Here is a 24,587-nt window from a genome sequence, read left to right on the forward strand (position 1 = left end):
GGTTTAGGAGTCCATGGGTGCTATAATTTTGCACCTAACACAGACTAGTGAGTCTAGAGAGACAAAGCAAGAAGTTGGAGTCCAACAAGAAGGCTGGTTTTTTATATTGCAATATATTTTTTTTATTTGGGTACCTAGCATTTGTAATCTGAGAAACTTGTTCTTCTCAATTGACTCTGAAAAACCCAACATTCAAAATTGAAATTTCAACAATCCAAAATCTACAATCCAAAATAAAACCACTTCAACCAAACCCATTTACAAAATCAGATAAAACCCGAAACAACCATTTACAAAATCAACACAAAATGAAACTAAAAAAATCATATAAAACCCTACAGAAAGTGTGAGAAATGGGGAAATAGGGGAAGGAAGAGACAGCGTGTGCGCGCGCGCGCGAGAGAGAGAGAGCCAAATCGACAGAGAGGGAGAGAGGCCCAGATCGACAAAGTGGGAGAGAGACTGAGAGTGACAGAGAGAGAGACAAATACCTGTGATCAGTGGCGGTGCTTATTTGCAGTGTTCATGGTGGCAAGCGCCAGTGGCCAGCGATGGTGATGATCGTCGGTGGTGAGCAACGGTGAGGTTTGGTATTGACTGCTCTCTATGTCTGGTGTGTGAGACAGAACAAAACACAAGGATATGGGCGCCAATATAATGGTTTTCCCTCTAAAAAATATTTGGAATCTTTAGCGACCAAATTCTTATTTGTCGACAGATACTATTAACAGCGACTAAAACATTGGTTGCCAAACCTAACATTTGGCTACTAATGTTTATTTTCGTCGGCAAAAGTTTAATATACAATAACTAAATTATTTTAGTCACCAAAAGTTCATCTAAATATGGCAATTATTAGGTGACTAAATTTATTTTGTTGGCAAATAACAGTGTATGGTGACTAAATGAAGAATTAGTAGCGTAAAATGTCGACTAACACCGACTAAAAAAATTTTAGTCGCCTATTACGTTGTATTTAGTGACTAAAGTTTCTTTTGGTCGCCAATGAACATTATATGTCGACTAAAATAATATAGTAGCTCAAACATGCAACCAACGGTGACTAAATTAATTTTAGTTGCCAAAAGTTCTATTTTTGGCGACTAAAATTTTTTTGGTCGCCAAATTTAATCACCAAATGTGCATTTTGTTGTAGTGTCCTCCCAGAGACTATCTTCATCGTTCCTAAAAACACTAACCACTATTTGTAATGGTGGAAGAGAAAAAAGGCAGTAGAAATAGTAGGCAAGTTGATGATGAGAAACAAGCAAATGCATTCCTTCGTCCCACCCAGAAACTACGGTCTCCTACTCAAATGCCATCTACTTGCAACCTCACGTGTTCTCTAGATAACTAAAGTTGAGTTAAAAAGAGTAAAAATTGATGTCGAAATTCCAAGATCCATGTTATATTTGCTTGAAAGAATAAGCTTGGCCATGTCGCGTGACAAAAAAAAGGTCATTAGTTAGATATTTGTTGTTGTGTTTGATATATGTTGTTGCTATTATCCGTCTTTTGCTTTTGGATGAGAACCAAAATAAAATAAAATAAAATAAACCATCAAACCAGAGAATGGAAAACCCAAAAAACTCCCTCTTCCTAACACCAATATTACAACAAAACATGAGACAAAAAACAAAACAGACACAGAAAAACCAACCCACAAGTGAAACCAATAACTGTAGCATAACAAGTGAACCGGTGTCCCAATAAAATTGACACCTAATAAGACCCGCACAATCATATTCAACCACCAAAAGAAACAACAAACTGTTGGCGAGACACCAAACAAATCCCAAGCAAAACCAGGCCCCAACACTAAAATCAGGACCTTTTATGATGAATAGAGCAATTATCAAGCCTAAACTCAATACATGACGAATCCAAGCCAAGTATAGTTTTCATACGATGCAATCAAAAGCACATAAAGACAGTATCCCGAATCATCAACTTATTAATAACCTTCCAAAGAAGACACCCCAAAAGCAAAAATCAGAAGTAGAATGTTAAAAGAAAATTAATTCACACAAATGAAAGTTGACAATGATGCAATCTACATCATTGCTAAATCACTGCATCCCAACTATCTTGGCACCCAGAAGCCAACAAGTCATTTGCAAGCATCGAAAAAAACAAACAAAAAGACCATGGTACTACACATAACCAATGAAAGAATCATGAACAACAAAATGAGTAGAATTCACTTTTAAGAGTTTTTTTCCCTGTCCAAATCCAAAGAAGATCTAGAGCACTACCCATTATACTATATTATCAGCAGATCAAATCACTATCAAAAACAAAGAAATGAAAAAAAAAGATATATAATCTTTTAATCACAATCTATTTATTTATTTATTTATTTATTTTCCAATTATGAAAGGCCCCATATCAAGAGTATGCTTTAGGCCATGAAAATGTCAAAGTCGGCCCTGTTAATCATGATGTGGTAGCTGCAGCAACAACAATAGCAATGGTATTGGAGTAGTGGTGGTGATGATGGTGGCGATAATGGTGAAGACGTGAATAGGGAGGAGGGATGAAGACGATAATTAAAAGATAAAAGATGACACATCTAATATATTTTATAATTTTATTTATGTAAAACATTTATAAATAACATCATTACCTAATATTTTTCCCTCAAAAACGACTAGCAAATATATTCAAAGTGTGACAATAGTGATGATTTGTATGAGTGATTTTATGGTGGGATAATGGTGACAAGAATGGTTGGTGGTAATAATGGTGATGACATTGGGGGCGATGACAATACACCTCAATGGTGGCATATAATCCTAACAAACACTACAAGAAATGTGTGATTTAACGACGCTTTTTTAACGACACTTTTTTAAACGCCACATTTTTTAATATTCAACTAAGTTTTATAAACGTCGCATTTTAATTTAATAAAATGGTACCGTTTAACGTTTAAAAATGCCTTCAAACGTATCCCACTCTCACGCGCTCTCTCTTCCTCTTCAAACCCTCATTCTAAATCTGAGAAATGCTTCTTCTCACTTTCACTCACTCAAATCTAAGAAACACAAGTGTATGAATCCCGCTCGCTCGCTCTCTCTAAACCCTCAAAGTGATTTCGATTTTGAGGTTTGGTGATCCAATCTCAGAGTGATTTCGATTTCGTAGAGCAAAATAGATTTCGTAGAGCAGAATCGATTTCAATATCAATCTCTCTCTCTCTCTCTCTCTCTCTCACACGATTTCAAAGCTCCACCACCACCATCTACATCGCATACTAAGGTGAGCACTACTGTCTACAATCTCGATTTCGATGTCGAAGTTCTCTCTTTATCTCTCAAGATCTTCATTCCGTTGATTCTTCTCCTAGGGTTTGTATTATGGTCGTGATGGAAAAATATTTTCAATTATTTTCTGTTGCAATAGATTCCTTTCCAAACAACACTTGTGATGATGATGGAAATCTTTTGTCTGAAGCTAGAAGCATGCTGCATGATCTAAATCTGCTTTTTATTGCATAGGATGTGATGTTATGATTTAGAAGTTTTGGATTCAGTTAGTTGTTTGATTCTTGGAGGGTGGGTTAGTGGTTAGGAGGTTTGTTAGTTAGTTAGTATTGGATGTATATAGCTACGATTGAGAGGGAAAAAAGGGGGAATTTTTTGGACTGTAATCAAGTTGTATGAGAAAAGGGTGAATGAACTCCAAATTCAATTTTCCATTTTCTCTCTTCTTTTTCTTCAATTATTGTTTTCTTCTTTCATAGTCATATCATGTGAGGTCAGATTGTGTGTCATATCATCATTTCTATCACAACTCTACTTTTTGTTGTGCTTAAATATCTCTATTGTTTAAATGTTGTTTTGATTACATTTCAGTCCATTTGTTTGCGATTTCATATGTTAGCAGTGGCTCAATGTATTTCAGAGGCACAAGTTAATAAAGTTTAAGGCTGATTTGCACCTGTTATTTGTTGAAGAAATGAAACCTCCTCTTATCTGGAGATATGGAATTTTCAAACTTTTCGGTGCTGATAATCTTCAAACTTTTTAAACAATATATAATTTTCGAATCGCTTGTCTTTTGTATTGATAATTTTCAAACTTCGAGATATTACAGTTGCCTGTCTCTGCTCTTCTTTCCTTTTCTTTCCAGATTCTCTTTTTCCGTTGTTTCTTATTCTTATTCTTTACTGCTATCTTGTTATAGCACTAGTACATGTAATGTGTGTCAAAATTGCTTCTTCATTGTTTCAAATATGCTGAAAATTTTCTGTTCTCTTCTCTTTCTTGTTCTTAAGCCTCAGTGGGCGAGAACTTGAGGAGGACAAGGACGATATCTCAGCAATCAGTGAACTCTTGAAAAGGTTGCAGTTAAGAAGAGCAAGGGTGGAACTTTGATTTTGTATTGCATGATGACTATTTGTTCTTCCCTTTTCCAAAAATAGTAAATTATTTTTTATTTGCATTTGTGATTTGTGAGTTCCTTGTCCAATATTTTTTATATCATGGAGATATATTGTTTTGTCAAATCTAGCTACTGGACATGAGGAAGCATGGGTTGAACTATCTAGATAAAGCTCCTCTATTGGCCATGTATTTTGTGACAAAACAGGTAAATATTTTTTGTTCTATTTTTAATTTTTGTTCGCTGCAATCTTTTATTTTTTTATATACTAATTATAAAATAAAATAAAATGCCATATGATAGGGAGAACTGAGATCCCTCTGTACCATCTAAACTTTAAATCATTATAATAGCTCAATTTCTAACCATAAATGTTAAGTCTTGTGCTCAATTTCTATTGGTGATGCAATAATCCCCTCTTAGATTGTTCATAAGATAATTTAATTTGGTTTAGACTGTTATCAGATTATTGGTTAAAGATCTCGATAACGTAAGCTATGGCAGCAACCAAGTCATACCCAGGACTGTTGGCGGCAATACCAGTTATGGACTTAGGAGGGTGATTTTGCAACTCAGGCTAGCTGAGAAAATGAGCTTGACAGTGACCATAAATCCAAGCTTTTGAGGCCTCTTTAATGCAAGGTGATTGCATTTTTTCCTTCTGCTTAAGTACTCCCCAGTCCTGACACTTGTTTTATGTTTCTCATTGTGTTGTTTTTACTTGTATCATTAACCCAATAATTCATAAATCACAGTGGATGTTTACTCCCTATGCATTTCCATCTTGGTTCAGATCTGACTCCAGTGACCTAAACAACACTGCCGAATCCACCATGATCAGACATACTCTGTTCTTTGTAGTTGCTGAAATCTTATCCATGATTCAAATTTATGCAAGATTGATTCGAATGAGATGATGGACTTGATCTCCAATCAAACGATTTAGATCTACAAGACCTGAAGCTGATCTTCTGAGGCATCTCTGAAATCTGAAGCAGTTGACTTTGTCGATTACTCATGTTCACTAACGAGAAACTGAGGTGATGATTTATATATATATATATATATGCATACTCGCATTCACCAACAAGAAACTGAGATGATGATTTATATATATATGCATGTATTAGTGTTCATATTTGTTTGTGTGCGAATATATATCAATTTATGTTACTAAAAATTGTAGATTTTATTATTTTCAAATGATTTGACTTAGGTACTATGAATTCATTTCCTCCTTGTGGATTGTTATTAATTTTTTAAGTCCTTGATGATTTGGAACCAATGACTAATATAGTTTGCCATCATTGGAACAAATTGAGTCACATCTTCACTTTATACTTGTTTGTTCCAATGAGCATGTGTTCTACTATTATTATGGTTGCTATTATGTGTCCTGATATCTCAATAGGACTTCCACAAGACGACTCAATTGGCAGCATAGATGTCAGTGCATTTCCTCCAAGAATTCTACTTATGAAGAGGAAAAGGAAAAGGAAATTTCTAGAGCAATCTTGATATGGAGAGCAATCAAATTACCAATTTACTCTGTTGCCTTGGTTCCTCTCACTGTGAGTTGTTTTTTAACTCTTCGATCTTTTGAGAATTCTTCAAAGTCATCAATTAAAATTTTGATTAACTAGTTTTGTTTTTCTTTTTTAAATTCAGTATTTTCTGTTATTGGGTTATTTTTTGCCAAATAGCTCAGTCGATTTGAAATTTCTAGAATTCGGCTTCTACAAAATTAGGTTGGAAGTGCAGTTGCTTATTTGCAAACTGGCCTGTACTCTGCTAGACGTTATTGTGTTATTGGTTTCCTCTGTTCTTATAATCACTTGTCTAAATTTAAGGTGTGATACTAAGACGCCTTGATGGTTTATGGAATTCAGTTTAATATGACTCGAAAATGCACAAAACAACTGTAAACATCTTCATAGAAGAACTATCTTTCACTCCTTTGTTTTCTGTGTAAAATGGGCAGCAACGACATTTATGATTTTGATACTGGAGCAGATAAGACTAAGAAAGAGTTAGTTGTAAGTATAGTTGGCAAGTAAGGCTCCCAGCAAGTTTTCATTCTTCTATGCTTGGGCTATCCTTCTTGTTATGCTTTGTTTTGATTTACAAAATTATCATTCGACTAACTATGCCACATGGTCTTTAGTGCCATTTGGAGTGCATCATACTTACCCGTCCCTCGATTCTAAATCCAATCATAGCTTTGTTTCAGTTTCTCTGTGCCCTAACCTTGCCCGTTGGAAAACTAGTCGTCAACTACGTTGAGCAAAACCACAAGGTGAGTAGTAACATTTTAAGCTTCAATTTTTACTGTAGAATTACAGATTGGATGGTTATAAACCCTAATTGTTACTCTTTTTATAGCTGAATCGAATTAGTTCTCTATTGTGGTATTGAGACTTCATTCTTATTGGATAAAATGAAGATCTTTATGTCGAAGTATTACTGTGTGAGATTGCATGCTTTATTAGGTGCTGCTTTGGCAGCTGGACTGGTAGCAGCCAGAACGATCGTTGGAAAATATGTTGACAATACGGTTTTTCTCTTATTTTTCACTCCATAGATTTCAAAATTTTCCTGGTGAGCTTGCATTTTTAAATTCTTGCTATTATGAGTATTCTATGAAAGCAATTTTGGCTATACATCAAACACACATGTCAAAGTTAAATTGTGTTGCCAAATGATAATAAAAAACCTTCGTTTTCACCAGTTACTCTACTGACTAATCTCCAAAAAATTAGGTTTACTCTGGCAAAGAAGCAGGAGCATATTAGGTAATTAAAAACCTATTGTACCTTTTACATGGTTAACAGAAATGATCTACTCTTAAGAACAATAAATAAATAGATATCATGATAAATTATTCTTTTTTGGAGTGATTCTTCTGTGTGTTTTTGGTAATCCTACAAGTCTCGTGGCATCATTGTATCTTTTCTTTGTGTAGAAGTTCATTGTATTCTTATTTATATTTTTGGTAACTGATAGTTATTGTTAGACTTTGTCCATAATTAGACTATTATTATGTTCGTACAGATATATTCTTCATGCACTAATCAGATGCCGACAAAATGATTAGCTAATTAACTATCTGACTACATTTACTTATACCCTAATCTGCTTTTAGGTCTGGATGTTGAACTTATTCTCCCGTGTTTTGGGGATGTTAAATCTATTTTGTAGGTTGAAAATTTCTGTTTCCCATCATATGCGGTATAATAACTTATTCTTTGCAATAAAAAGGGAAAAGGAATTCTCTTGTTAAGACCCTATGAATCGATTAAAACCTTATATTCATACTAGAACCATGATGATTCAACAAAATCCTAAACTAAGCCCAAGAATTCTATGAATAAGAACCTTTGGATCATCACATCGCTTATTTTATGACAATTTCTCACTCAGTTCTTCTCACTCATCTTTCTAAAGGTTTTTATTTCTATCAATTGTTTACTTCAGCACGGCTGACATGCAGCTACTAGTTATTTGATCTATGTATCATGACCATGTGTAGACACCCCATTTTTTACCGTCCTCAAGACTTGGACATCATCGTTTAAATACTCGATGATCACCTATGCTCGTGTTCATTTTGAGTTCTCGGAGGTCTCGGTCGCACGCCTTACCTCAAGATCTCTCAACTTGATTGTTTTGTGCTTGGTTGTGGACCAAACACTTGTGTTTTGCTTTTGACGGAAGAGGATGGCTTGTTGGCCATTTCTTCAACCCATCGGCCAAGGCATGAAGCCATCGGCCCCTTTTTCTTGCCATCGGCCAAAAGTGTTAGCCGATCAGCACTATATTTGGTCGATCGGCCACCTTTGTTGGTCAATCGGCCATATTTTTTGGCCGAACCCTTTCCATCTGCTTTTGGCAGATATTTTGTGCCAGCTGGCACAGCTGGCATCCACAATCTCCCCTTTTATATATGTGCATGGAGGGATTTGCCTATTGCTTGGCTTCTTTTAGAAGCTTTAAAATTGAATTCCTATAAGAGAGGAGGCCCTCCTCCCTTCTCAAAGGTTCAAAAAAATTAGGTTAGGAGAGTTGGATATAGTTTTGTATCTATACTCCCTTGTTTGATCCTATTTTGTGCTCAAAAGTGTAGTATTGTCTTACTATTGCACACAAACACACACTAGAACACCATCCTCTTGGAGAAAAGGTCTCTTGAGGTTAATTTTAGAGTTCTTGGGTTGGTTTGAACTCAGAAAACCTGCTGGAGCTTTGTTCTTGAAGAGGTTCTACAAGGGTGAGCTTCTTACCTTTAGATACCCCTTTCTTGTTTAAGTTTTTAGCCTATCTTTCATGTTGTTTTGAGCTTAACTTATAACTGATAAAAGTTCTATTTTTATATGCTTTTGATCTTTGTTTAAGGTCTATTTTTGGTTTGGGGTCGTTTACCCCCTCTTAGGCCTTGTTTGGCCTTGTTCTTGTGCTTTATTTTTAAGCTTTGGGATCACCTTGTTTAGGCCTTCCCACCACTGAAATCCAGAGGGATTTCAGTGGTGGGGATGGTGTTTTAAGGTCCCAAAAAGGAGAGGGTCATCCCCTCTCCTTGTTGTCTTGTATGCTTGCATAAATGGCTTATGTTTGTTGCATGTTTGTTAAGCTTGTATTAGCTTCATTTCAGCAAGTATTTGGTGTTATTTTGCCATGCTTTACTTCTGTCTAAAGTTGGTTCAATGGTCTCATGCATACACCATGTGCTTGTCTCGTAATCCCCTTATTTTCCTTAACATGCATCATGTTGTAACATGTCATTTTAGCATGATTTTGGCTCAACTCCATGAAGCTTTTAGTCATGATTTACCATGATTAAGGTCAATTTGGTGTTGTTTTGATCATATGTGCCATGCTTTGTATAGCTACCATGCATTCTAGCTTGTTAGCTTTAAGTGTCCAAGTCGCTAGCATGCTTTACTTGGGCCATTTCAGTGATTTGGCATCACTTGTTTTGTTATTTCAGTCCACAAAGTATGCTCATATACTTGCACTTATCACTTCTTTAATGCTTTAAAGAGTTGATGTCTTATGCCTCATGTTGGGGTCATTATGCATGCTTCCATGCTTAGGTCATTTGGATGCCATCTAAGTGGGTTTTGGGGCTTACTTTGACATGCCATAACTCTGATTTTGGTTGCTTAAATCATGCCATGTTTGGTTCTAATAGGTGTAGTGTAACACCTCTTTTGTAGCCTCGCATGCCTCGTGTTTTTGGTGTTGCATTCTAGCTCGTGTTGGCTAGTTTTGAGTTCGTTTTTGGTCTTGTTTGGACCTACCTTGGGACTGTTTTAGGTCCCCTTGGCCCTTTGGGGCTTGCCTTGTGTGGCCATGGTTTGAGTCCCATGGCTAGTTTCAAGCTTTAAGCTTTCTGGCATGCTTTACTTGTGTAGTTTGGTTGATTTGGCATCATTCCTAACATGATTTTAGAGCTTATGGTGTTGTCACATATTCGTGCTTGTCGCCCTTTAAGTGTGATTAAGAGTTGTCCTCTTCATGCCTTAATGCTTGGGCCAATTGGCATACACGCTTGTCTTGCATTTTCATGCTTTATCCATCATTTCTTAGCACTTTGGCCACTGATTTGGGCATGTTTGAGAACTGTCCATATTAGTTTAAGTCCATTTTTGCATGTTGTTGCATGCTTGCCTTGCATGTTGTTGCATACTTGGCCTATCGCATGTTGTTACATGCTTGAGTTATATTGCATTTGGCAAACTTTTTTGTTAAGTTGCTTTGCATATTTGCATGCTAGTCCCATTGCGTGTTGTTGCATGCTTATCATTGGCATTGTTGGTACATACCTTGCATGTTTATTTGTTTAGGTTGTATGCCTATTGCACATTGCTTGTTTGCATGCTCATGTTGCATTAGCTCGCTTTCATGCTTAGGTTGCATAGCATTATGCATGCATCCCTTGCCTCTTGATCAAGCATGATAGTGGTTGGGGCCCCTTTATGTGTTGTGTGCATTTCATTTGATATTGATTTTCACACTTGGCTTCTTTGGCCATAATGCATTGAAATGCGTGATTGATGGCTCGAGGGTCGAGGACTATACTCCCTTAAGCCCATGACATGATAGGGAGGGTGGTGGTGCAAACATTGCCTTGAAAATTCATTGCCATGCTCTGTTTGTCCTCTGTTGCAGCAAAAACAGGATTCTGCAAGAAGAGATGGTCGGTCGGCCATCTTTAATGCCAGCCAACTATGAATTATTGGCCAATATCTCCAAAAATGGTCGATTACCAGTTCCACTTGGCCGGTGGCGTTTCCTTTCGTCCAGTGACCTTTCCTTTTGGCCGGTGACCTTTCCTGTGACACCCCTGTTCCGTAGTATGTTAATTGGTCCTTAACATGATGTGATTATGTATTTTGATATGATTTTGTGTGTTCCACTATGTGAAAATATGTGGTTTGAAATTTTATCTGTTCATCGTAGGAATATCTGTTTGAGTAGTCTGCTTTGGAAATTTAATTGAGGGCCTTATCGGCCACGGAACCCGAAATTGACTACGCCATTGTGGTTGGCATAATTTTTAGGGCCTACGGTGAAATTTAATTGAAATTTGATTCTGGTCAATTTAAACTGATTAAATTGATAAATTAAGTACCCCATTATTTTATATTAAAATAATTGTTAGTGGGGCTTGTTGTATAATTGTATTGCACTCTCCTTTAGCTCTCTTAAAACTCAAAATCTGAGTTAGACAATTGAGAGAGAGAGAGAGAGGCCGGCCATGGAGAGAAAAAGGGAGAGATTTGTGTAATTTGGGCTCAAGACTTGGGAATTTGAAGATCTAGCTCAAGATTTGGCTAGAGCTTGAGTGTTGAAGCCCTTAGGTAAGTGAATTCATGGGCTCTTACTTGTAATTCGTAAGTTCAAGGGTTGTTTGTGATCAAGAACATGTAATGAGTTGATTTTTGTTGAGTTTGAAGTCTTAGAACTCATGCATGTAAGAAATTACTTTGAATTTGCATGTTTGAGCTTGAAACACATGATTCATGTACAGTTTCGGTTAAAGCTCATGTTGTAATCACCATTTGTACCATCTAAGTTGAGAATGATGAGCATCTCCCACATGCATGTACAAATCATGGAAGTATAAGTCTTGAATGTTTGAATTTGAGCATGTTGATGGTGGGTTTGAGATATTTTGGGACATGCATGTAGATAATTCATGTAATTGAGCTTCCTAATGTTGTAATCTTGCATTAGTAGCATGTTAGCATGTGTAAATGTGTAAATTGAACCATTGCATGCGAGAAATGTAGATGGAAAACCGATTTGGAGCTCAAGAACACGATCTGGGAAACCCAGATTTTTGAGGTCCGCTCGAGCGGGGTAATGGCCGCTCGAGCGGGAAAATCGTGCTCCCAGCATTTTTGCAGAGTTGGATGTCCGCTCGAGCGGGACACTCCACGCTCGAGCGTGGATTTTTGTGGACAGGCCTTTAGCTCGAGCGCTCTATTCCGCGCTCGAGCGCATCTTTCGTGCAACCAGTACTTCTGCAGGCCTTAAGGGTCCGCTCGAGCGGAGAAGTTTACGCTCGAGCGGGGACCCTGTTTCCTGGAATTCTGTTCATGCATTCTGTGATTCGTTTTCCGTTCTCTTTCACTTGTAAGCACTCTTAGGCACATGTTAAGCACTGTAAATGAGTTAATGAGATAAGAACAAAGCCTAAAGAGGAATATGTGAATTAAAGAACGGATTGAACTGTTAGTGACCCTTTTTGTATTCATGAAATGTGTAGGGTCAAGCTCCAGGGCGCATCCACAAGCCGATCACTGTGAGTAATATTAATATTGAAAGCTTGTCAATGTCCAATTGTTATTCCCTTATAAACTTTATGAGTTGTTAATTGGGATTGTGGACAAAAGTCTGACAGGAATAAATGAATGGACCGAAGGTCGTTTTGATAAGAATGAATGGACCGAAGGTCGTTTTGATGTAAATGAATGGGCCAAAGGCCGTTCGACATGAATGGGTGGGCGAAAGGCCGTTTGACATGAATGAGTGGGCCAAAGGCCGTTTTGACATGAATGAGTGGGCCAGAGGCCGTTTTGACATGAAAGAGTGGGCCAGAGGCCGTTTTGCCATGAAAGAGTGGGCCAGAGGCCGTTTGACATGAATGAATGGGCCGAAGGCCGTTTTGACATGAATGAATGGGCCGAAAGCCGTTTTGCCATGTATGGAAACCCGAATGGGCCAAAGGCCAGAATGTTTGGAACTACAGTTACTTGACTTGCATTTCGTATAGTTATATATATATTTGATTGTTAAACAGAAGTATGAATTGGGCCCAAGGCCGTTTGGAGCATGTTGTTCTACATATTGCTATGTAACTGTTATATTTGATATTATTCACTGGGCTATCGCTCACGCTCATTCATGTATTTGTAGGTGAGCCAAGGGAAGTCCAAACCCAGCCCCAGTGAAGTCTGCTAGGAACAGCAGGAGTTTTGGGAGAGTCAGCCTTGTGCCTCGCGCATGAGACCATCCTTGCCCTTTTATTACGTACCTATGTTTTGTCTTGTCGGCAAGGACCTAGTGCATGTCTGTACATAGTCTGTTATAGGTTGACTCGTTTTGGATGATCCTGTCTGTAATGAATTTTGTGAAACTGTACCTTTGATGTGAGTTATTAACGTATCTGAGTATGGTTTGTTTGATGTGCATATAAGCACGGCTCTATGGACAAAGTTGTCAACTTTGCTTCCGTTTGGCCCCCATTAACTCTGTTAAAAATACGTTTAGAACAGTTAGAGGCCGTAGGTAATCTCATGATTACTGGCCGGTTGCGTCCTTAACCCACGAGGGCGGGTTCGGGTCGTGACAGAGTGGTATCAGAGCACGAGTTAATAACTCACACACTTGTCCAAAAAGAGCAATAAGCGTCTAGATAAGATCTAGGATGCACTCATGTGATAAATGTGAGTTTGGAAGCATTGATTATATGCTTAAATGTTTTGTTATGAATAATTATATGTGTAAGTTGTGAACTACTTGCATTACGAATTATCTGGAAATATGTGCTCCTTAGTGTATGTGTACTTGTGTACCTTTGGTATGGAATATAATGCAAGTTTAATCAGATGGTGAGAACCAGAGGTGATGAGTTAGAGGAATCCTCTGCTGCCAGACTGGACAGAATGGAAAGACTGATTCAGGAAATGGCAGAAGCTTTGAGACAGCAACAAGAGTGGCAGCAACAGTGGCAGCAACCACACCCGCCACCTCCACCTCAGGCACCGCCCGTGCCAGATAATCAAAATGATGATCGGATAATTGCTCTCACCAAGGAGTTCAAGAAAATGAAACCACCACAGTTTCATGGTGGACTGGATCCTTTGAAAGCGGAAGCTTGGGTTCTTGGGATCGAAAAACTGTTTGAGGTATTTCCGTGCTCGGATACACAGAAAGTGCTTCTAGCTACTTTTATGCTAGAAGACGAAGCGAGAAGATGGTGGATGTTGATGCGAGAAAACCACAGGGGTGTTGACTGGGTGAAATTTTTGGAAATCTTCTATGACAAGTACTTCCCGCAGTGTGTCCGGGATAGGAAAGTGGCAGAGTTCATGGAACTCAAACAAGACAGCATGACTGTAGCTGAGTATGAGGCCAAATTTACTGAGTTGGCCAGGTTTGCACCACACGTGATTGACACTGATTATAAGAAGGCAAGGCATTTTGAAGGTGGGCTCCGAAGTGACATCCTAGAGCGAGTGAATGTCCTGAAATTGGAGACCTACATTGGGGTGCTTGACCGGGCCATTATATCAGAGGCTAACATAGCTAGACAAGCTAAGCCAACAACCGAATGGAAAGGCAACAAAAGACAAGGCTTCTTTTCGAAGAAGAAATTTTTGAAAAAGCAAAACACGGGCTCCTTAACTACTTCCGGTTCTTCCCGAGACACAGCTCCCATGTGCAACACTTGTGGCAAAAAGCACCGTGGAGTCTGTTACCGTACATCAGGAGCCTGTTTTAAGTGTGGGAAACAAGGGCATATAGCCCGAGATTGTAACCAGAATAGTGGGAAGATAGCTGCTAGCTCCACTGCATCGATCCCGAAGCCGGGAAACACTTTGAGATCTGCTACTACTGGGGATACAGTGAGACAAGGGAGAGTCTTTGCACTCGTTCTGGGTGATACACGGAATGCCAATGCCGTTGTCTCAGGTACTATCTCGATATGTAATCAGGATGCTTTTGTGTTAATTGATTCTGGATCAACGCATTCATTTGTGACATATGCATTTGTATCTAGACTGAAAAGACCCCTAGAATTGTTGCCATATTTGTTATGTGTGTCTGCTCCATTGGGAGAATCTGTGTTATGTGACTATATATATCGGTTTTGTGACATGCATATTGAGGATGCTACCCTATATGTAGATTTGTTGCCCTTAAACTTTAGACACTTCGATGTAATTTTGGGCATGGATTGGTTGACCAAATATTGTGCCACTATAGATTGTGTGACAAAGAGGGTTGTGTTTAAACCACCAGAACAGAAAGAAATTGTGTTTGTGGGAAATGGGGTAGTGCCTCCACCATATTTGATATCTGCAATGAAAGCATGTAAATTGATCAGGAAGGGATGCCAGGGTTATTTGTGTTATGTATTGACTGAACAATCCGTGAATGTTGAATTGAATGATATTCCCATTGTTAGAGAATTCCCAGATGTGTTTCCAAATGAATTACCAGGGGAATTGGTAGACAGGGAGATAGAGTTTACTATTGAAACTGTGCCAGGCACCCAGCCTATTTCTAAAACTCCCTACAGGATGGCTACAGCCGAAATGAAAGAATTAAAAGAACAGTTGCAAGACCTTCTTGATAAAGGGTTTATCCGGCCCAGTACTTCGCCTTGGGGCGCACCAGTGTTATTTGTAAAGAAAAAGGATGGTACCTTACGCCTGTGCATTGATTACCGGGAATTGAACAAGGTAACGATAAAGAACAAATATCCCTTACCCCGTATTGATGACTTATTTGATCAGTTGCAGGGATCACAGGTGTTTTCTAAGATTGATTTGAGATCTGGGTATCATCAGCTGAAGGTTAAAGTAGAGGATGTTGAGAAAACCGCATTCAGAACGAGGTATGGTCATTTTGAATTTCTTGTTATGCCATTTGGAGTGACTAATGCTCCGGTAGCATTTATGGACCTAATGAATAGAATTTTTAAAACCTACCTTGATGAGTTTGTTGTAGTCTTCATCGATGATATTTTGATTTACTCTAAAGATAAACTTGAACATGAACATCATTTGAGGATTGTTTTACAAATACTTCGGGAAAGAAAACTATTTGCTAAGTTAAAGAAATGTGAGTTTTGGTTGGATGAGGTTATTTTCTTAGGGCACGTGGTCAACAAGGAAGGAATTTCAGTGGACCCGCAGAAAATAGAAGCAATTGTGAATTGGCCTACACCAACTAATGTGACAGAAGTTCGCAGTTTCATGGGCTTAGCTGGGTACTACAGAAGGTTTGTAAAGGACTTTTCGAAATTAGCTGTGCCTCTTACCCAATTGACACGTAAAGGACAACCATTTGAGTGGAATAGTGAAAGAGAATCAGCCTTTCATGAATTGAAGACAAGATTGACCACTGCACCAATTTTGACACTACCTTCAGGTACGGAAAATTTTGTGATTTTCAGTGACGCATCTTATAAGGGTTTGGGTTGTGTGTTAATGCAGAACGGAAGGGTTATTGCTTACGCCTCCCGACAGTTGAGGCCACATGAGAAGAATTATCCAACACATGACCTAGAATTGGCCGCAGTTGTTTTTGCTTTGAAGATCTGGCGGCATTACTTGTACGGGGCAAAATGTGAAGTTTACACGGATCATAAGAGCCTGAAATACTTCTTCACACAGAAGGAGTTGAATATGCGTCAGAGAAGATGGCTAGAACTGATAAAAGACTACGACCTAGAGATTCAGTATCACCCCGGAAAAGCTAATACAGTGGCTGATGCCTTGAGCAGGAAATCAACAGGGAGTATGGCTTGTTTGCTTACTGAGCAAAGGGAGATTTTGCAAGACTTTGAAAAGTCTGAAATTGAAGTGGTAGTGTGTGAACAGGGCGGATTGATAGCCGCTATTACAGCCGAGCCGGCAATTGTTGATGAAATCAAGCAAAAACAGAAAGAGGATGAGTTCCTCAGAAAGGTAATTGATGAATTTGAAGTAAGCCCAAAAGCGGAGTTCGGTGTCGAGAATGGAATGTTGAAAATTCGAAACCGAATATGTGTCCCAGATATCACGGAACTAAAGAAGAGGGTCTTAGATGAAGCCCACAGATCCGTATTTGCTATGCATCCGGGTAACAATAAAATGTATCGGGATTTGAAACAAACCTATTGGTGGCCTAAAATGAAGAAAGAGATTGCAGAATATGTGTCCAAGTGCCTTCAGTGTCAGCAAGTTAAGGCTGAACATCAGAAACCAGGCGGTCTACTTCAACCTCTCCCTATTCCTGAGTGGAAGTGGGAACATGTGACCATGGATTTCGTTGTTGGCCTACCTCGGACTTCCCGAGGTATGGATTCTGTTTGGGTGGTAGTTGATAGACTGACTAAATCTGCACATTTTCTGCCTGTCAAAACTACATTTACTGCTTACAGGTTGGCTACTATTTATGTTGATGAAATTGTCCGCTTACACGGAGTTCCAGTATCCATTGTGTCGGATAGAGATCCGAAGTTTGTATCTAGATTGTGGAAGAGTTTGCAGGAAACTATGGGAACAGAACTAAGGTTCAGCACTGCATTCCACCCACAGACAGATGGGCAGTCAGAACGAACAATACAGACTTTGGAAGATATGCTTCGCATGTGTGCTTTGGAATTTCAGGGGAGTTGGGAAGATTACCTGCCACTTGCAGAATTTGCTTATAATAATAGCTTCCACTCCAGCATCGGTATGGCACCATACGAGGCTTTGTATGGTAGGAGGTGTAGATCACCTATTTGTTGGACAGAGGTCGGGGACAGAGCTTTGCTCGGGCCTGAAATTGTACAAGACACCTCTGAAAAGATCAAAACTATTCAGCAAAGGCTCAAAACAGCTCAAGACCGACAGAAGAGTTATGCGGATGTCCGGAGAAGACCTCTTGAGTATGAGGTCGGCGACCATGTGTTCATCCGTGTTTCTCCAATGAAAGGCCAAGTCAGGTTTGGGAAGAAGGGCAAGTTGACGCCCCGTTATATTGGGCCGTTTCAAATTTTGGAGAAACTTGGTCCAGTTGCTTATAGAGTTGCCTTGCCACCGGGATTTGAGCAAATCCACAATGTGTTTCATGTGTCAATGTTGAGGGGTTACCTCCGAGACCCGTTGCATGTGATTGATTATCACCGGATTGCTATTGATGAAAATATGGAATATGCTGAATGGCCGGAAAGAATTGTTGACCGACAAGTGAAGGAATTGAGAAACAAATCCATTCCAATGGTGAAAGTGGAATGGAAGGAACACTATGGGACAGATGCTACATGGGAAAAAGAGGAGGAAATGCGTCTACGCTATCCACATTTGTTTCCCGACGAAGGTAAGTTAAGTTTGGAGGACCAAACTTCCTAAAGGGGGGAAGACTGTGACACCCCTGTTCCGTAGTATGTTAATTGGTCCTTAACATGATGTGATTATGTATTTTGATATGATTTTGTGTGTTCCACTATGTGAAAATATGTGGTTTGAAATTTTATCTGTTCATCGTAGGAATATCTGTTTGAGTAGTCTGCTTTGGAAATTTAATTGAGGGCCTTATCGGCCACGGAACCCGAAATTGACTACGCCATTGTGGTTGGCATAATTTTTAGGGCCTACGGTGAAATTTAATTGAAATTTGATTCTGGTCAATTTAAACTGATTAAATTGATAAATTAAGTACCCCATTATTTTATATTAAAATAATTGTTAGTGGGGCTTGTTGTATAATTGTATTGCACTCTCCTTTAGCTCTCTTAAAACTCAAAATCTGAGTTAGACAATTGAGAGAGAGAGAGAGGCCGGCCATGGAGAGAAAAAGGGAGAGATTTGTGTAATTTGGGCTCAAGACTTGGGAATTTGAAGATCTAGCTCAAGATTTGGCTAGAGCTTGAGTGTTGAAGCCCTTAGGTAAGTGAATTCATGGGCTCTTACTTGTAATTCGTAAGTTCAAGGGTTGTTTGTGATCAAGAACATGTAATGAGTTGATTTTTGTTGAGTTTGAAGTCTTAGAACTCATGCATGTAAGAAATTACTTTGAATTTGCCTGTTTGAGCTTGAAACACATGATTCATGTAGAGTTTTGGTTAAAGCTTATGTTGTAATCACCATTTGTACCATCTAAGTTGAGAATGATGAGCATCTCCCACATGCATGTACAAATCATGGGAGTATAAGTCTTGAATGTTTGAATTTGAGCATGTTGATGGTGGGTTTGAGATATTTTGGGACATGCATGTAGATAATTCATGTAATTGAGCTTCCTAATGTTGTAATCTTGCATTAGTAGCATGTTAGCTTGTGTAAATGTGTAAATTGAACCATTGCATGCGAGAAATGTAGATGGAAAACCGATTTGGAGCTCAAGAACACGATCTGGGAAACCCAGATTTTTGAGGTCCGCTCGAGCGGGGTAATGGCCGCTCGAGCGGGAAAATCGTGCTCCCAGCATTTTTGCAGAGTTGGATGTCCGCTCGAGCGGGACACTCCACGCTCGAGCGTGGATTTTTGTGGACAGGCCTTTAGCTCGAGCGCTCTATTCCGCGCTCGAGCGCATCTTTCGTGCAACCAGTACTTCTGCAGGCCTTAAGGGTCCGCTCGAGCGGAGAAGTTTACGCTCGAGCGGGGACCCTGTTTCCTGGAATTCTGTTCATGCATTCTGTGATTCGTTTTCCGTTCTCTTTCACTTGTAAGCACTCTTAGGCACATGTTAAGCACTGTAAATGAGTTAATGAGATAAGAACAAAGCCTAAAGAGGAATATGTGAATTAAAGAACGGATTGAACTGTTAGTGACCCTTTTTGTATTCATGAAATGTGTAGGGTCAAGCTCCAGGGCGCATCCACAAGCCGATCACTGTGAGTAATATTAATATTGAAAGCTTGTCAATGTCCAATTGTTATTCCCTTATAAACTTTATGAGTTGTTAATTGGGATTGTGGACAAAAGTCTGACAGGAATAAATGAATGGACCGAAGTTCGTTTTGATAAGAATGAATGGACCGAAGGTCGTTTTGATGTAAATGAATGGGCCAAAGGCCGTTCGACATGAATGGGTGGGCGAAAGGCCGTTTGACATGAATGAGTGGGCCAAAGGCCGTTTTGACATGAATGAGTGGGCCAGAGGCCGTTTTGACATGAAAGAGTGGGCCAGAGGCCGTTTTGCCATGAAAGAGTGGGCCAGAGGCCGTTTTGCCATGAAAGAGTGGGCCAGAGGCCGTTTGACATGAATGAATGGGCCGAAGGCCGTTTTGACATGAATGAATGGGCCGAAGGCCGTTTTGCCATGTATGGAAACCCGAATGGGCCAAAGGCCAGAATGTTTGGAACTACAGTTACTTGACTTGCATTTCGTATAGTTATATATATATTTGATTGTTAAACAGAAGTATGAATTGGGCCCAAGGCCGTTTGGAGCATGTTGTTCTACATATTGCTATGTAACTGTTATATTTGATATTATTCACTGGGCTATCGCTCACGCTCATTCATGTATTTGTAGGTGAGCCAAGGGAAGTCCAAACCCAGCCCCAGTGAAGTCTGCTAGGAACAGCAGGAGTTTTGGGAGAGTCAGCCTTGTGCCTCGCGCATGAGACCATCCTTGCCCTTTTATTACGTACCTATGTTTTGTCTTGTCGGCAAGGACCTAGTGCATGTCTGTACATAGTCTGTTATAGGTTGACTCGTTTTGGATGATCCTGTCTGTAATGAATTTTGTGAAACTGTACCTTTGATGTGAGTTATTAACGTATCTGAGTATGGTTTGTTTGATGTGCATATAAGCACGGCTCTATGGACAAAGTTGTCAACTTTGCTTCCGTTTGGCCCCCATTAACTCTGTTAAAAATACGTTTAGAACAGTTAGAGGCCGTAGGTAATCTCATGATTACTGGCCGGTTGCGTCCTTAACCCACGGGGGCGGGTTTGGGTCGTGACATTTCCTTTTAGCCGGTGACATCCCACAGTGCTCAGGGAGTGGTTCAGGAGCATTCAGAGGTGCAGAGTAGTGCAAACAGAGGCAATAAAAACATGGCGATAGATTTCCGAGCAGAGCCAAGCATGCATGCATTTGTCCCTCTTCCCGAAGCCTCTTTACTGCTTTAGTAGCTTAATTGATTCATTTAATTAGTTAAGTGGTTTTGTAATTAATCAGCTTGCGAGTTAGTTAATTAGGTGATTTGTATTATTCTTTCGGACCCTTCGTCGAGAGGGGGAATTTTGTAATAAGTGTGCGTGAGTGTGTGAATGACTTCCAACCCCATGTCTTTCTCCCTTTTACTTACCTGTTTTTGATGGTTAGTTTAGGGCATGTTCGATTAGCATACTTATGTTTGCATGTTTGCATCATTCATCTATATTGCATGCACCGAGCTTGGCACATCATACAAATTGCATCGTATTTCAATTCCTATTTGAATACATGAATCGACTGTTGCATCTCATAGGCCATCTTAGAATAGCCGAGCCTATCTTAGTTGCATTTTGCATGTGTTGCATTAGGCATTTCAACATAGTTAGGATTCATGCATGATTTCTAATTAGTTTCTTTCTTTGGCTTGGAGTACACTGTAAGTGTTTATGCTTTAGCATCCTTGCATGTGTGTGAGTGATTTCCATGATAGCATGCTTGCCATGAGGCTGTTTGCTTATGTGATATAACTGCCTGAATGCCTGTGGGTGAAGGTTGGATTACTCGAATTGGACCAATTCATCGAAATCCGTGTTTTAGCCTACTTGCAAGTAGCAAACCTCAAACCATTTTTCAAACAAACGGATATGCGATGCTTTGTTCCAAATTAGGCAATCTAGTCTATACTTGTGTGCTGTGCGCATCACATAGTAATTCTAGCTAATTAATCAGAATAAGAACACATGTATTTTCAAAAACGAGATATCATGCTTAGTACAGACCGATCTTTGATCGGGCGAGCGGGGGTGCTCATAGATGACCTTCCCCAATCGTACCCAAGTTCCCGAGCCGAGGCAACTTTGGTGATGACGGGCACGTGGCCTTAGGCACGAGTCAGGGTTTCCTAAATTTCCCCAAAATAAAATATTTAGGTGGTGACTCTGTATCTGGCAAAGCAGTCCATGTTTGACACTTCTTTCTTAAAAATCAGTTTTCCAAAACGATTTGTCGGATTTGGACTCTTTGGTGATTTATCAATCTCACATCGCACATTGTGAGATCAGATTAAGAACCGTGACATTTTGAGTCTGAACTGTAGCATGAGGCCCCCGGGGCGCGTCTACACCATTGTTGTTAGAATCTTACGATTCACAATGCTATTCATACGATTTGATATGACCTTTAAGCAAAATGATTTGATTCATACAGTTGAATTGAATCTTAAATTAAGTGAATCTTACAATTCAATTGTGATTCACTGCTACTCAATTCTGTTTGTAAAATGCATGGAACATCATCTTTTTCACCAAAAAAAGAGATCAACTAATTATATTGATAAATATATGTATATACATATATATAATTTAGTTGTATTGATATTTACTTCATTTTAAACACTACATGTGTAATTTTATATGTATATACATATATAAAGTTATATATTATGCTAAATAAAGTGAATCTTAAGATTCATGATTCACTATTTTAACAAAGTGATTCACGATTCACGATTCACAATTTGACAACAATGATCATGACCATTTTACAAGCATTTTCCATTAGTTTCTTTGGTGAATGGGGTGACAAAAGTCAGGTAACCATGAGAACATTTATGTGTATATTTCACATGTAACTACCACTGTTGCTTGCTATTTTACACTACGTATATACCTTTTCAGATAGCTACCATCGGCTTGGCCGCAAATGAGAACCCACTTGGTGTTGTCCTTGGTGGAATCTTGTAAGTCTACAATTCTCTCCGCTTATATATGAGTTGTTTTGCTTCTTAGGTTTTTTTTTTTTTTTTTGATAAATTTCTTTTTCCTTGTGACAAAATTTGTCATATCAAGGCAAAAAAAAAAAACAAAAAAAAAAACACTGCAAATTTGAAAACACACTCTCTCTCATGCACAATTGTAGACAAGCTACACCTATCATCGCACTAGCTCACATGCACAGATACACATCTACCCTCGTGCCTGCATAGGTTGGTGATTAATGATGCTAGGATAGTATATTAGATCCTTTGCATCTTTCATGAATTGATGATTGTTACTTAAAAGATTGACATGACCTTTACAGCCACAAATTTCTTGGTTGCATGAAACCCTAAAACTGGCGGCAAACATATGTTAGCTCCCTCCTTTTTTCACCTGAGCGAAAATCATACTTAGGTTTTCAATTTCACCTGGAATGTGTGACCTCTCCTTGCACTAGTTTTGACTTAACAATGTCTCTCACTAATTTTGTTTACATTACAATCTTGAGAAAATATCTGTGATACTCTTTGGAGTTAAGGTAATAAAATGACATTTAATTTTTATTACATTGGACTGATTATGTTTGCCTTTGACAGAGGACAAGCATTTTGCACTACTGCTGCTGTCCTGGGAGGAAAGAGCTTGGCATCTCAGGTATCTGAGAAAATTGTAATTAACAAAATTTTCATTTTTGTTATATCACATTTGATGTCCTTTTTGTTAAATTTGTTGTCTTGATTCCGATGCAGGTTGCACTCTTAGGTTGCACTTTCTCTACTCTTTAGAATTTGATAAGATAATATTGTCATGAATCATGTAATTTGAGAAGTAACATAATGGTGTTTTTGAATAGTTGGATTTCAGATGGAGTTGATCTTTTCTTATCAAAAAGACAAAAAGAAGTGATTGAAAGACATTAGATTTGAAAAACTAAATCTCATAGAAATAGCACAATTTCAACAACCAAAAAATAAATAAATAAATAAAGCTATAACAGCATTTTCAAACGCCACTATAGTATAGTGCTAATGGTTATATTTTTAAAATAGAAAGAGCTATAATGGCGTTTTTAAAACGTCGCTAAACATTGTGTGATATCATTACAGTGTTATACTTATATAGCGATGTTTTTAAAGCACCATAAAGCTATAGCAACGGTCGTATCTTTGGTGTTTGGTACTAAACGTCACAACACGAATTAGCGGCGTTTTTTATAGCTATAGCAACATTTTTTAAACGCATTTAAAAGTCTAATTTCCAGCAGCATTTAACTTTAAGATTTAAGTGAAACGTGTATGATTTAAAACTTTAACCTATTTTTAGAAAAGTGTTTAAATTTTTCAGATGATACGAATTATAATTATCAAATAAATTTAATTTATTTTTATTTGATACATTTAATTTTATGTGCTAAATTGATTTGTAAAACAGCCCCAACTTCTTTCCTCTTGCCATGCTAGAATAGTCTTTCATAATTGTGACTGCTCCATGTGTGCTTCCCTGCAGTTCAATTCTGTTTTTCCAATAATATTTAACTCCTATATCTCACTAATATTTTACTAATTTAAATCACAAAATCTTCAAATTTACATTAGTCATTCACATTTGGTATTGAGAAATTCAATTATTTTTAAACATATATATCTATAATTAATATTTAATCAATTATCATTGCCGACAAGAATTGTTACAGCATGAACAAAATCATTCACACTTAACTATTCGAAATAAATCCTGTTAGGTCTCTTAGTCTTGTCAATCCCACGAACAAGCATAGTTTATCGAGTTGTAAAGTTTCTTAGTTTTTGACTTGCTCACTCAAGCGAAGGTGTCCTGGCTCGAGTGAAGATGTTGTGCTCCTAGAAGTTTTCTATGTCTACAAAAATACTAGGAAGAAAGTTTGCGCGCTCGAGCGAAGAAAGTTTGGCTTGAGCAAAGACACTTAAGCAATACATGCGTAGTTGGTTCATCGCTCGAGCGAGGGATCCTTCGCTCGAGCGACCTTCGCAGCCCTATTTTCTATAAATATGTGTTTCAGTCTGATTTTAGGGTTAATGCTTCCAGATCTTCTTT

The 24,587-nt window shown here is 38.6% G+C and overlaps 1 long non-coding RNA gene across 1 annotated transcript; it reads left to right on the plus strand.

Annotated features, from left to right (window-relative positions):
- Window positions 1–6,243: 6,243 nt before the first annotated feature.
- LOC145799150 (uncharacterized) lies at window positions 6,244–23,207 on the plus strand. The gene is made up of 3 exons (XR_014341162.1): window positions 6,244–6,439; window positions 6,617–6,682; window positions 23,111–23,207. It is a non-coding gene; the product is annotated as an uncharacterized LOC145799150 (long non-coding RNA).
- The last annotated feature ends 1,380 nt before the right edge of the window (window positions 23,208–24,587 follow it).

The sequence above is a fragment of the Camellia sinensis genome, chromosome 9 (assembly GCF_055761805.1).
Source record: "Camellia sinensis isolate YWXY chromosome 9, ASM5576180v1, whole genome shotgun sequence".
Lineage (NCBI taxonomy): Eukaryota > Viridiplantae > Streptophyta > Magnoliopsida > Ericales > Theaceae > Camellia > Camellia sinensis.